Raw genomic sequence first — 15327 nt, 5'->3', positions numbered from 1 at the left:
AGTAGATGGCAACGTCCCCCAGGTTCATGCAAAAAAGAGAGTTACACACATAGCGTAATACTGTATAAAATAGAGTAGAAATTTATTATAAAAACTTATAACTTACAACTGCAATGTTCCTTACGTGTTTCAAAGTTATTGCCAACTTCTTTGTCAGAGGAGTGATTCCACACTCCTCTGACGAAGAAGTTGGCAATAACTTTAAAACGTGTAAGGAACGTTGCAGTGGGCGGAAAGAGTCCCTTCTTACCGGCAGCCACAAGCAATTTGTTTTTAAACATTTGCCACTTGACATTATAACCTTTATTTTATTTTACTTTTGAGACGCTCTGCAACATAATACCTTAAGCATCACTATGGACTCCATGCCCCATATAGGGTTATGTGAGTTATAATTTTTTATATTATATATATTAAAAAGAGACACTTTTTTGCACTACAACAGTCCATCCTACGGACACACGCTTGGAGTTCATTATTACTGTGTCTAAGCTTTTTATCTTACCTAATTATGGATTGAGGTTAACAAATGTAAGCATAATACCTCTTGTATATAATACATTTCTACTCTATTTTATACAGCATTACGCTATGTGTGTACCTCTCTTTTTTGCATGAACCTGAGGGACGTTGCCATCCACTCTCTATATTACTGAGGTGGTTAAGATTCTCACCATTGCATGAAAGATATACAGAGAGTCCCGGGATACCATTGATTACAAGGATCTTCCCCTACACCTGAATAAGACGTGTACAAAGCATCCAGAAAAAGTACTCGGGTGGACAAGGATAAAACCATCTTTACCCACACAGAGCAGACAAACATAAAGATTGAGGTCTTATCTGGTAAGCAGGAATTCTCACTTTTACACCTTTATTGAAAACGACATTCACAACAAGAAACCAACGAAAACTGTGTTCATTTACCATCAAAGAACTGTTCACTTTTTAATAGAACAAATTGTTCTATATATACCAGTAGAGTATACTATAGCAGAGCTCCTTCTTACAGCCATTGATTGCTCTTTCTTTACTATTTCTAACAGTGACATGGGTACACTGTGTCAATACTAAGGCAGCACGCTATCTAAAATGTTGTTGTAGTATATGTGGTGTACTTATATACCTTGTTTCATAACTAATTCAACTATCTTTACACTAAAACAACAACAAAAAATTGTGATATCCATTATCACCAAAATTAAAGTAGGATATTACAAAAGCCAAACACACCACAGAAATAAATATTCTGAAACTACCTATTCTTATATTGTAAGGTTCTAGCACAGGTGATATTTCTTGATCTATATATATATATATATATATATATATATATATATATATATATACACACTTATAATAATAATAATAATAATAATAATAATAATAATGTGGCTTTACTCAAACTAATATAATTTTCTTTTAAACATTCTTATAGTCTGAAATTTACCATCACTTTAACACTTTCTTCAGGAACAAACCTCTATATATTCTGTAAGATTGACAACATCAATGCCCTCCTCTTCTGAGCTTAATAAGATGTTAACGACAGGTCCTGAAATCTCTCTTTTGCTTATGTGGCGGAATGGGTTTATTGTCAATGCTAGTACCTTGGAGTAAAAGAAAGATACAAGATAAATGAAAACTTGCAAGTCTGCAAATGAGGATGAATGGCATAAAGCTAAATGAAAATTAAAGTATACCATTGTATACACTATAAAGTATTTAGTGTATTTAATTATTTACATAAAAAGGAGGTGTAAAATATTTCAATTTATATTATCCTTTTCTTCAAGTTGTGGCACTACATGAACCAGGACATGAACCATTACCACTTCAAGTAAAGGTGTCTATTCCAATCCATTAGGATTCCCCCCCCCCCTTGTGCAATGGCTTGCCCCCCTGTCTGCCCCCCCAGCCCCAGCACTTGCATAATGCTGAATGTGAACTGTCTGATATATACTTTTTTTTAATATTTGTTTTATTCTGGGTCAGTGTTTTTTCTTTCAAGAATGCCTTAGAGTGACTGAGTAATATGCGCAGCAGCACTGCGTCTCCCTATGTTCCCCATGCAAGCTTGTGCTATTTGCTCCTCCTCTCCATTTCCAGGCAGCAGCAGGTCATGTTCCTATACAGCACAAGGAACATGACCGGAGACTGAACAGGAAGAGGGAGGAGCAAGCCAGTAGGTGCTTTTGTGTGCAGGACAGAGCAAGCAGAGAGCGTGGGAAGGAGCAGCACCAGCAGGCACTGGTGTCTGGGGCTGTCAGTGGCTGTAAAGAAAAACGATAGTCTGAATATCTGATTCTTTAGAGTTGACTTTAGGCACACATTATAGGTGAGGTTGTGTGTTTCATTCTAATTCTTGTTTTTTGTTGGGGAAACGTTATTTTGAGGCTCTCTGGTAGTCAGCTCAGCCCTACACAATAATCATAGAATTCCAAACAGCTAACATTAGTTTCTGTTAGCACATAGTCCCTTTTTTATTCACTGTACAAGCAATAAAATTGTGGACGTCATTACCAAAGGAGGTAGTTAATGCCAATACCCTAGATACATTTAAAGATTATTTGGATACATTTCTGGCTAGAAACAAAATTCATGTATAGGGACCCCTCTAGTTACACCAACATTAAAAATCCTTCTATATGCTGATGACATTATAATTTTTCTATATAATACTTCCCAGGTAATACCTGTAATTTTAACATACTTAAATCATTTTAGTACTTTTTCAGGATATAAAATAAATTATACTAAAAGTGAATTGTTGTGGCTTCAGAAGACTAAATATAGTTTACGGGAACTTCTGTTTAAAATTGTTGACACTCTTACATATCTAGGTATTATATCTGCATAAAACCCCCCAAAACTGGTATAATTTAAATTATCAAAAGCTTATTCAAAAGATCAAGACAAACCTAGAAATTTGGACAGCTTTTCCTTTATCTATAACAGCTAGAGTTAGTCTATTAAAAACAATTATTTTTCCACAATTATTATATCCTCTGCAGAATCTACCGTTACTCTTAAAGAAATCAGATATTAATAAAATAAATGCCATGTTTAGTAAATTCATATGGCATGGTAGGAAAGCACGTATTTCTCTCAATAAATTGACTCAAAAACGTGATACTGCGGGCCTTGCGCTACCCAATATTACACTGACATATCAGACCTGAATGGGAACCTGAAATAGAGAACTACCTGAAAGGGAACTACAAAACATCACTATACCAGAAACTGAATTTCATTGGACAACCTATAACATGTGATCTTCACTGACATACCGGACCTGAAAGGGAACTTGAAACAGAAAACTACCTGAAAGGGAACTACAAAACCGGCAAAAATGATGATATCTACAGAAATTTTATATTTTAAAACAAACTTATAGTTTCTAATATAATTAATATTGTTTTTTATGTTTTTTTAGATGTTTATTTTAAATTTACAATTGAAATTTTGAATCGGGTGTAAACCTGCTCTCCTCCAATGGGGAAGCAGGTAGCGTAACTGACATGTATTTAAAGGCCGCCTGTGCAGCGGAAAGGTATGCTTTGGTTTGTAAAGCACTTTTATTGCTCTTGAGAAAGACGGCTGGGACCGTTGAAACGCTTTTGCGTTGAGCCAAATAAAGACAAACTTTTTTACTGAATCTGTGATATTGTCTTTTCATATTGGGAAGGAGCCGGTAACCTGCAATATACACTGTGAGTAGATATTCACCTTTGTATGGTGTATTGTCTGATATTTCAGCACCACTATTTTGCACCTAGACTTATACAACTGAGGAAGGAAAGGAAAGGAAGATACCAACGACTGATACAAGCTGAACCAGCGCCTCCAGCTAGCACACCCAATATTAGTCTGTATAATCTGGCCGCTTTGGTCAAAATTGCATTTGACTGGTTAGCAAAAACCAATTGGTTTTCTGCAATTGATCTTGAAAGCTATATGATCTATCCTTATTCACTCAAAGCTATTTTACATAATTCCCCAGGTGAAATCCCGATTAATATACGTAACTTAATATCTTTTAATAATATATTGATAGCATGGCGCAAATTCTGTCATTTAATTGGAGTAAACTATTTGTTTTCCGAATATCTTCCAATAAGAGGCAATGCGGAATTTATCCCTGGAAATACCCAGGCAATATTTAAAACTTGGGAAGAAAAGGGTTTGAAATATGTCTATCAAATATTACTAGACTCTGGTTAGGCACTTTCATTTGAATCGCTCGTAAGGCAATTTGGACTTCCTAGAAATAGTCTCTTTGCTTACTTACAAGTACGGCATTTTATTGGTAGTAAAGATTGGATCTTGGATAGATGTGGTGCATGGTCTGATATTAGAATATATATATAAAAATTCTCAGGTGGAACATCGTCAATTTCAATAATATATAATATAATGCTGGCTAAACAAAGTCAAATTCTTTTAGATAAAATAGCTGATACTTGGATACCCTATTTCCCTGATATGAATCATGAAAAAATAAAGACAAGCTTTCCAGCCCTGAGTAAATGCAAGATCTCAATGAATTGGAAAGAATCACAAATGAAGCTGCTGAATAATTACTATTATACCCCATCTAGATTAAGAAGAATGTTCACATCACGAACATTTTCCTGCCCACGTTGTATGTATTTAAAAGCAGATATCTTGCACATGTTTGGACATTGCCCTAAGATTAATCAATTCTGGAAAAAGATTATTTTTTGGCTTAATAAAACTTTCAGGGTTGACATCACTATTGGGTTAGAAGAGATTATATTTCTTAAAAATCATACAAATAATCAAGCCCTACATGAAAATATACTTAATACAATAATCCTACTGACCAGACATTTAATATTGAAAACATGGAAGGGAAAAACAGCCCCTAGTTTTCCACTCTTTATTAAAGAAATACAAAACCAAATTATATTTGAATCTTTTCATATGCAATTAGCAGGGGAAAAAAAATTAAAACATTTCTAATAAGATGGCTCCCCATAATTAAAACATATTCCGCCCAAGTCCAAAGATGCATATTGAATCCTTTCTTGAGCTCTGATAGCTTTGCAGAATTAGTATTACTTGGTGAATTTCCAGCATCTTGGATCTCACTTTACAGAGAAGTATACTAAGGGTCATTAAATATCTTAAAGGTTATTGCTCTTGAATCATACCTTACAGGCTAGGGCCTGGGCTCCTGGGAGACAGGGGGGAATTCGTTCTTTTTCTTTTTTTTCTTTTTTTTTCTCTTCTCTCTCTCTTTCTTATTTTCTTTCTCTCTTTCTTTTTTCTTCTTTTCTTTTATTTTCAGGTTCAAAAAATTGTTAATCCAAAAGCATATGTATAAATAAGAAGGCATCTTTTGAATTTCTGAGGTTAAAGATTTTCAGTTAAAATATACAGATGTGTTTATTATGTATCTTTTTTCTTTTTCTCTGCTATTATGTCTTTTTGTTGTACCTGGATATTGGATTGCAATCAATAAATATATGTTTAAAAAAAAAAAAATTCATGGATATGATTGCTTGTATTTAATGGGTCACTTTTTAGTGGGATTAATTTCAGCTCAACTGGAGCTTTTTTGTTAGTATATTAGATTTGTATAGGTTGAACTCGATGGACTTCGGTCTTTTTTCAACCTCATCTACTATGTTACTATGCATGTAACAGTCTTGACAACTTGAAATCCCATTTGGCCTTTTTCAAAAAGCATTCCTTGTTTGTATGTTTTTTAAAATTAAAATGTAAACATTTTTGCCCATGCTCAGTTCAAACATGAATAAACATGATAGTTTACTCATTTAATTGAAGCAATACTATGTATCAAATTGCACATTAAGGTATGATCATGCACACAACTAAATATGGGCTGTTCGTTTTAAATTGTTATTAAGTATGCAAAACAAGTGTTAAATAAAAAATAATATTATTGGCAAACCAAAAAAAAACAACTGAAAAATAATTATTTATACCTACTTGATAAATACATTTCTTTCATAGTGGAATCAGTGATCCATTACTCCTGAGAATTACTCTTCCCTGCTACTAAGGAGAAGGCAATTATTCTCAAACCCAAGAGCTCTATAAAACTCTTACGACCACACTGGTAAATTACTCTTACTCTCAGATGTTATGTATTCCAATTTATAAAATCCCCCTTGCATATTGCCTATAACATTGGGGCTACATACGGTTGACTTTGACCCAGGGTTATTTACCCATTCCTCCAACAACCTCTGCTTGGTGTATTAACATTTAGTATGTATGTACAATGATTAGAAATCAACACACCGATGTTAGCGATTACTTTTATTTTACTTCAATGCAGGAATCATTTTTGACGTATATAACTGTTTTCTCTCCTCTTATAGTTGACGTAAGGCACTAGTATTTCATACCAAGTTTAGCCTCTCTTTTATTATAAGAATATAAGAAAAATTATATTTTTGATGGCTTTTATTTCCATCTTCAGTCTGGCCTTTCAGGATGTGGAGTATCTTTCATTTTTAATAAGGACGATGGCAGTGTACCGGGCATTATTTACCTTTGTCCGGTCGTCATGACGACATTGCTTTCATGCTTCTCTATTTATCGAACAGCCATGCCTCTCTGCACAACCTATCAATGCACAATATGCAGTCCACCAATGACTGTGATCTTACACTGTGACACATCCTACAATTCAGCCTATAAGAGTCTGAAGTTAAGGCGGCCGCCCCACCTTTGAAAAAGCTAAATTGCGAAACATGTTAGGGGGAGTAGGGACCTAACCGTCTCTCTCCGTTTGTTTTAATTAGCAGTAACGTTCTACAGGCCACTTTGATATTATATAAATAACAGCTGCATTATATCCTTTATAGTCTTATACTTATTGTGTTGACGGCTATCCTACTTTTTAGCCGTATTTAGCACCATAGTATACTTTGACTTTAATCCGGGCTGTCTCACCTTTTGGGGCAATACGATAATAATGCATGTATACCCTTAACAATATAATTGCTGTACGGCGTATACTTCATATGATTACATTATTTGTCGGCACCAATCTAATATAACACTCTGAATCTGCTGAGGGATACAACATTATTACTATAGTTTATGTGGAGATTCAGGGGCTACCATATCTAGATAAAACGATAAAGTGCTTTAGATTGTGGCTAATTTCCAATAGACTGTATTCGCCCAATAACCTACAACCTTAATGTGAAGGGAAAAGACAGGGCTTGTTGGAGTCGATATAAACTAACTGATATTAGCTTTAAATTACTGACTGGATTGTAACGTTTACAAACAGCGCATTTTAACACAAAAGTTAAGCACACTGACTATCTATGTTTTACGTGTCAATCTTTTCAATTCATATTTTCTAACCAGTTTGATGTTGCCTCTCGGTGAGCTATTTGATTGCAGTCCCCTGCCATACTAGTAGGGCTGTTATTAATATACTGTGCAACACACGTAGAAAATCTATCTAATGTGACCAATACTTAATGTACAGTAAAATATAAGTTGAATTTTGGTCCGCTCATAATAAGAAACCGTGCCCCTAAAAATACAGTATTAGAAAGCCCAAGTAATGTTCTATGCATCTGCTTAGTAATTAAAATAATATACTTCCAGTATTCTATTGGCTGATTGAGAATATCTCATTTGGTACAAACTGCTGGATTATTAGAATAACGGCAGCTTAATTATTAATGCTATAAACTAATACACTGTATTATTTTTGTGCAGTTGTAGAAATTCACTAAGGCAACCCAATTCTATTGCACAGCAGTATATTATAGACTCATCTGCTCCCTAATAACAAGATACTGGGTGTTTGATATTTTATTAGCCAGCCCAACTAGAGGCCAATCAGTATATTAAAAAGAACATCATATACCCAGCCCACACGAGAATGTTATATCCAGCACTGATTTTGGAGCACATGTTATTTGGATGCTTTTTTATACCAATAATGTTTCCTATTATCCACTCTTAGGGTCTCAGTTGGACCCGCTTCTGTTGGCTATAATATAAAGCTATTATTGGCCAGCTTTGTTTTAGGTTCTTGCATGACAATTCAGCAATACATATGTAACGATTGACAGGTCAGCCCAGAATACTACATTTGGTAATTGGTTTTGGAACAACATAATAACAACTGTGTACTTATGTTACCTATAGACTTTATTATTGATTTCACAGCTGCCTAAAATTCATTTAGGTGACACATTCATACCGCCCAGTAATACATCAGAGATACATCCTCTCACTGATAATTGAAGTCTGGGTTCTAGAGATTGTACCGATTAGCCCAATTCTTGGCAAATCAATACACACTAAATAGTATATATCCAGCCTTATTGGTTGTCCGTGTCGAGACCCCAAGATCCAGCTTCATCTTTGCATGCAGCTCTTTCTCCTACTTTTCCCTGAGGCCTAGCGGATTCTACGTTACTGTGTTTTTAGATTTAGGCCATTCTTTCTTTATCTTTTCACCTGTTTTTATTAAAATTAGTAATACAAGTTGAGTTTTAATTTGTCCTTAACCAGACATTTACACCTGTAATTTGCTGTTCTTATGTACATTATTCATACAATACAGGTTTGTTGAGTGCTACCCGTACATTCTTGTTCAGTTTTCAACTTAATTTGTTCTATGTATTCCTCTTTTTTATGTACAGCACCCGCCCTATAGCTTTCTACACTTTACCACATAATACGTGGCTTAATTATCTATAACCATTCAGGGCAACAACCTTGGTAGTGCCATCATTTTCCCTCTTTTGTTTTACACTGGTAAATTAGTCTGACATATAGCCAAGCAAAAGAGGTAGAAAAAAGTAATAAAAGCAAAATAATAGGAGCAGGGAAAAAAGATGTGGTGACAAAAATAAACCATCACTAAATAAAAAGTGTGGGAGACTCATGGACTTCACCACCATGAAAAAAATTATTTTATCAGGTAGCAAAAATTATGTTTTCTTTCATACAGCTGGTGAGAGTCCAATCCATTACTCCTGTGAACAAATACAGGGGTAATGAAGAATAAGGGTGGGATAAAAACAAACAAACATTTTTTCACAAAGAAAATCTACAACCCAAACAGTGCAAAAAAAATATTAAATCAAAACATTAAACTGAGACTACTGCCTGAAGGACTTTCCTACCAAAGGCTGCCTCAGAAGAAGCAAAAACATAAAAATAGTAGAATTTAGTAAAAGAAAGAAGCCTCATTATTGAAAGCACAAGAAGTGGCAACTGATCTGGTAGAATGAGCAGTAATCTGTTTAGGTGGAGGTGGTCCCACCTCCAAGTAAGCTTTATGTTCTATCCTTTCTTAAAACCTGAAAAATTAACAAACTAGAAGATTGTCTAAAATTCTTATGCATCAACATCGTACTTCAAAGCCCTAACAACATCCAAATTGTGAAGAAGCCTCTCTGTAGAATTTTTAGGATTAGCAATCAAAGACACAACTTTAGGAACAAAAGGCAAATTTGGCTGTTAAAACTGCCTTAGGCTGATGAAAAATGACATAAGGAAAATCACAAGAAAGAGCAGACAATTCAGAATGAAACTCTTTGTGACAAATCAGGGTTAACCAATCAAATATGTCACATTATCAAAAAATATTTTCACATGCCTGCTGCTGCTGATGGTTTAGTAGACTGTGTCAGTAAGGGTGTTAGGTTTTCCTATAGGAGATCTAAAACCTTAGGAAACCTTGTTTCTCCATCCGAATTGCCTATTAGCCCACAACATAAGGGGTCCTGGTTAACCCATAGGGGTATGTTTAGATGTGGCAGTAACAGATGTCAACCCTGTGAGTCAGTGATAATATCTGACACGTTTAAATCAGAAGCCACGGGTACACACTACTCCCATCCAGTTCTGTCTTAACTGTACTTCTAACTTTGTTATATACATCCTAACATGTACTTCATGCAAACTTCAGTATGTAGGACTAACAACAAGGGATATACAATCTTTAGTCCAACATTTTGTACAAAAACATGGTAAATCAGATCATACTCTGTGATGGCAAGTCATTGAGAAAGTGGCACCCCCCAGGGGGGTGAAAGAATTCAATTATTGAATAAATGTGAAATGTATTGGATTTTCACTCTCCAGACTAGGGCTCCTTCTGGTTTCAACTTGGAGTATGATCTGATAAACTACTGGGAATAATGTTTATATTAAACTATGCTTTATTAAATATCCTACTGCTCCTCTTCTTTGAGTAGTCCACCTTCTAGGTTCTGGAATTTTTGTAGATATAATATTTACCCATCTATGACCAGTACAGGTATAGTCATGATACCTTTAGATCCACTACTAATATGTTAAGATCTTGATATGTTTTTTTACATTATGAGTATGATTTACTTTCTGTATTATGTATATCTGCATATATATGTAATGCTGTCATTTTCCCCCTCGCTCACCTCCATTGAGCCCTTTTGCCTAATTTTCTACTATAATTGCATTTTTTCATGTGTTGTTTACACTCCTTATTACATTTTATACCTTACGTTCTTGTCTTGTTATTCATTTTCGCCTAGATGATTTTGTTTAATATGGCTAATTTGCCTGCTTGTATTAGCTAGAGTCTATTTCATTTCTCTTATCCCTGTGACTATATGTGTTATATGTATACAAGTATTGGGCATATATAAATTGTAATCTTTAATATTTGGCTTAGCATGTATAATATGTAACAGTCAGTTAAGTATCAACTAATTAACTATGTGACACTCCCACTTACATATTTTTAACAAATGGGGTGTTTATGCTCCCTTGTAGTATCCAGCTATGATTAAGGCTTACTAGCCGAAACGCATAAGCTTCTTTATGTGGGATAGTTGTCCTGACTGTTCTGCCTTTGGACAGTGCCTCCGTTTTTAACTTTGGATGGAAATAAAGATTGACTTGTATTTATCTACTCAGTCTAAGCCACCACTTCTTTTTTGGATTAACCAACCCTGCACCAGTCACTTGTTTGACATAGAAAGGGTTAACAGAGCCTTTCCACCTTAACCAATTTGTCACAGTCTAGCCACTCCAGGCAAGCCTCTGAATAAGTTCAGTGGGTCCAACGGTTAACAACACACTCTAGTAGTTACAGCTTAGAGATAGTTTAGTGTGGGTTGCATTAAAGGGGAGTTTTGGGCATTTTTGTTATAGGTCTAGAACAGACTAAAGATTTATTATATGGGAACTCTTAAGGAAAATCCAGACTAACAAATTAAAATCCCAGTGAAAACCAATGGAATCCAGCCTCTTGTCAAAAATAATGATAAAACCTATTTATTGCTTCCACATAATGGGAAAAAGGACAATGTTTCAAGCCCTATAATGGGATCTTATTCGTATCTAAGAAGGATTACAAACACACAGATATTTTTTTTTAATTTTATTTATAGCCAACAAACGGTACAGTGATAAGAAAACAAATCAAAAATACACCACACAGGGTGCAATAAAGTTATATAAAACTAATAAAGTTATATTATACAGTAACTTATGTCAGTGCAGATATGTCCAATACAACAGCATACAATGCATATAATGTATTAAGATCTACATATGACTTATATGAATTATAGAATGCTCTAGCATCAATACTCACTAGTACCACAATGCTGGGGTTTTGTCTTTTTTTTTTTTAACCTAATCTAACCTAAAATATTAACTTATGGAAAAGGCCAATGACCATATCTCTAATGTCCATGTTTGGACATGTTCTCCATTTTTTGAGGACCTTTTCCAGTTGTTCCAAGTCTCTAATAACTATTCACATTATAACACTTTAACAATTTAACAATTAACCATTGATATTGATATTTGACCCTCTGATGTTGCTGCACTTGGTCACAAGCCAGATGTGGAGAAGGGGGGGGGGGCGGGAAAGAGATAGGAGCGTGGAGGGAAAAAAAAAAAAACTTAATTCAAAACAACATTACCTCCAAGAGATCATTACTTTCGGTGTTTTGCCTCCCCTCCCTTAAATTTATTTGTAGCATTGCCTCTAGATGAGCAAAGGGTTTCAATACCTGACTCTGTATGGATGGATCTAAGGTATCTATATATATTTTCCATTTCTGAAGAAAGGGACGCAATCTGCGCGCCGTGTCAAGCCTAACGTCACATTGTTCTACAAAAAGTTGTTTAAGTAGCAAGTGTTTTAGTTGTGCTATTGTCGGTGCTTGTCTGGTGATCCATCTTTTGAGGATACATTGTCTGGCTAATAATGTGTAAAGCGAGAGGAACCTGTGCAACTTTTTATGAGTGTCATCCCATTTTAAGAGACTTGGAATTTGGTTTTTAGTTCTTGAAAGGATCGAACGGTACACTGTAGTGGGTCCAAAACATCTCCAACTACCTTTAGACCGGCCCTTTTCCATTCCCGGAAGGGTTCCTGATCCAGCCCAGCCGGAAAGTCTGGGTTTCCCACTATGGGGATGAATTTTGGGGGAGGAGAGTTAATCTTTAGGTTTTTGTGAATCTTGTGCCAGACCCTTAGTGGATCCTTATATACCGTGTTGGTGAGAATTTCAGCTGGAAGTGTCTGTCTACTTCCATAAGGTAGGTATGCTAATGAGATTGGTGCCACAACCGCTCTCTCAAGCTTTTCGTCCCCGAAGTGTCCTGTGTCCAACTGCCAATCTATTGCTAGTCTAGCCAGGGCTGCCCAGTTGTATAGTTTTAGATTCGGGAGGCCTAACCCCTCCGCCGAGTATGGGAGCTGGAGTTTTTCCAACGCTATTCTCGGTTTGCCCTTTTTCCATATAAATTGAGATATCGCCCTGGTAAGTATGCGTAAGTCTGCTCGAGTCAATAGGAATGGCAGCATAAGCATTGCGTAGAGTATTTTAGGCAATATCATCATTTTGACTAGATTGGCTCGGCCTGACATCCCCAAGGGGAGATTGAGCCAGTTCGACAACTGCGAGGACAATTGAGCGCATCTGTCAGTGATATTCAATCTGTATATTTTCGAGGGGTCTCTATGTAGATGTATGCCTAAATATGTTAGGCCTTCCGGTGCTTCCACAAATGGGAAGCTATGTTTAGAGAGTGGGTGTTTGCAAAGCCACAACACCTCAGACTTCGAGGTGTTTATCTTACACCCCAAAAAACCGCCAAACTCCTCTATCGTCCGGAGTATGGCGGGGATGTAGGTTCGGGGGGAGTTCACGAATAACAGCATGTCATCCGCGTATAATGCCAAATGAAGAGGGATGTCTTTAATTACTATACCCGGGGAAACCTGTTTGAGTTTTGTAGCCAGCGGTTCCAACGCCAGGTTAAATAATAGTGGGGATAGGAGACACCCTTGTCTGGTGCCCCTCTGAAGCTGAAAGTTGCCTGAGAAGAGGCCATTAGCGAGGATCCTAGCTACCGGTGTGTCGTAGATTTTACCAAGCGCATTTAAAAATGGGCCTTCGAATCCAAACCTGTGTAGTGTGTCCATCAAAAGGGGCCACTCTACCCTGTCGAAGGCCTTCTCTGTGTCCAAGGACAGCAGGAAAGCCTCCGGACAGGCCCCCTCAGTACCGCATCTCCAATAATAGACCAATAATGGTCTATGACCTGCAGTACCCTGCGGAGATTCACCACCGACGTGCGCTTAAATATGAAGCCCGTCTGATCCGGGTGGATCAGATCTGGCAATATGGTCTTAAGCCTGTTTGCCATGATTTTTGTGAACAGCTAATAGTCCACATTCAAGAGCGAGATGGGTCTATAAGACTCTGGTAATGAATGGTCCTTGCCAGGTTTGGGTATAAGTGTGATATGAGCCGCCGTGAACTCCCTAGAGGGGCGTGCGTCTGTTAGAATAAAGGAGTTAAACAGCTTGACAAGTGTGATCAGATCTGGCAATATGGTCTTAAGCCTGTTTGCCATGATTTTTGTGAACAGCTTATAGTCCACATTCAAGAGCGAGATGGGTCTATAAGACTCTGGTAATGAATGGTCCATTCCAGGTTTGGGTATAAGTGTGATATGAGCCGCGGTGAACTCCCTAGAGGGGCGTGCGTCTGTTAGAATAAAGGAGTTAAACAGCTTGACAAGTGTGGTGGCCATCTGTGGCTGTAAAACTCTATAAAACTCTGGAGGCAGTCCGTCTGGGCCTGGTGGCTTGCCTAGAGGCAGGTCTTTTAGGGTGTTAGACAATTCATCCTGCGTAATCAGGGCGTTTAATTTATCTAACTGATCTGAGGTGATCTGTGGTAGTCTTATCAAGGCCCAAAACTGTGCTAATTTGTCACCCAGTACCGGGGTCTGCTTTGTATATAACTGCGCGTAATATTGTTCAAAGCATCGCACTATGTCTTCAGGTTTGGTGTAGGGTTTATCTTTCCAGCGCAGAGCAGCGATTCTGACTTTTGCTGTCTGTACCTTAGTCAACGTCGCCAGTAATTTGCCCGCCCGTCCCCCAAATCTATAAAATTTGCCCGCTGTTTTTAGTAATCCCGACGCAGCCTGTTGTTTTATGAATGATTCTAATTCAGCTTTTGCAGCTATGTATTTGTCATACAATGTTTTCGAGTTATTCTGGAGGTATGAATGATAAGTCTGTCCTAGTTGCTTTTGTAGTGTTCTGTGTCTGTGTTGGGCTTTATATTTTACTTTAGCAGCATATGATATTATGTTTCCTGCCAGTACAGTCTTGGCTGTCTCCCAAAAAAGCCTTACATCATCCATGTGAATAGCGTTATCTGTCACATAATCTGTCCATGAATGTTGCAAGAACTTAATGAAAGTTTCAGATTTTGTTAGATATGTAGGAAAACGGAGTGTGTTCCTGTTTGTGTGGTGCTCAGCAGTTCCCAGTGTCAATTCTACCGGTGCATGGTCTGATATTAATATATCATGGATTTTGCAGTCTTGCACTTGTTCAGACAACTTGTTATCAATTAAAAAAATGTCTATCCTAGATAGTGTATGTTTGGCCTTCGAGAGACATGTATATTCCTTGCCCTCTGGGTTGTATAATCTCCAGATATCACAAGCATTAATATCCGTTTCGAACATATTAAATATTTTTGATTCATATTTAGCTTTATAGTTTTTTTGGGGATCTCTAACTCTAAAAGTCTCTAGCCATTGTCTGTCCAGAGTGTGTGTGGGGGAGATATTAAAATCTCCACCAATTATCAGCTTGGACCCTAAGTGAGGTGCTAGATTTTTTATGAGTTCTTTCCAGAATCCTAGATCTCTGTGGTTGGGTGCATATAAGTTGCAGAATACGTAGTCTATGGAGTCCACAGTCGCCTCCACTATCATATATCTATAGTTAGAGTCTAAATAGGTATGCTTAATATTGACCCT

The sequence above is a fragment of the Bombina bombina genome, chromosome 1 (assembly GCF_027579735.1).
Source record: "Bombina bombina isolate aBomBom1 chromosome 1, aBomBom1.pri, whole genome shotgun sequence".
In the NCBI taxonomy this organism is placed as follows: Eukaryota; Metazoa; Chordata; class Amphibia; order Anura; family Bombinatoridae; genus Bombina; species Bombina bombina.
The sequence above is the reverse complement of the archived record's forward strand: the minus strand, read 5'-3'. Positions refer to the sequence as shown.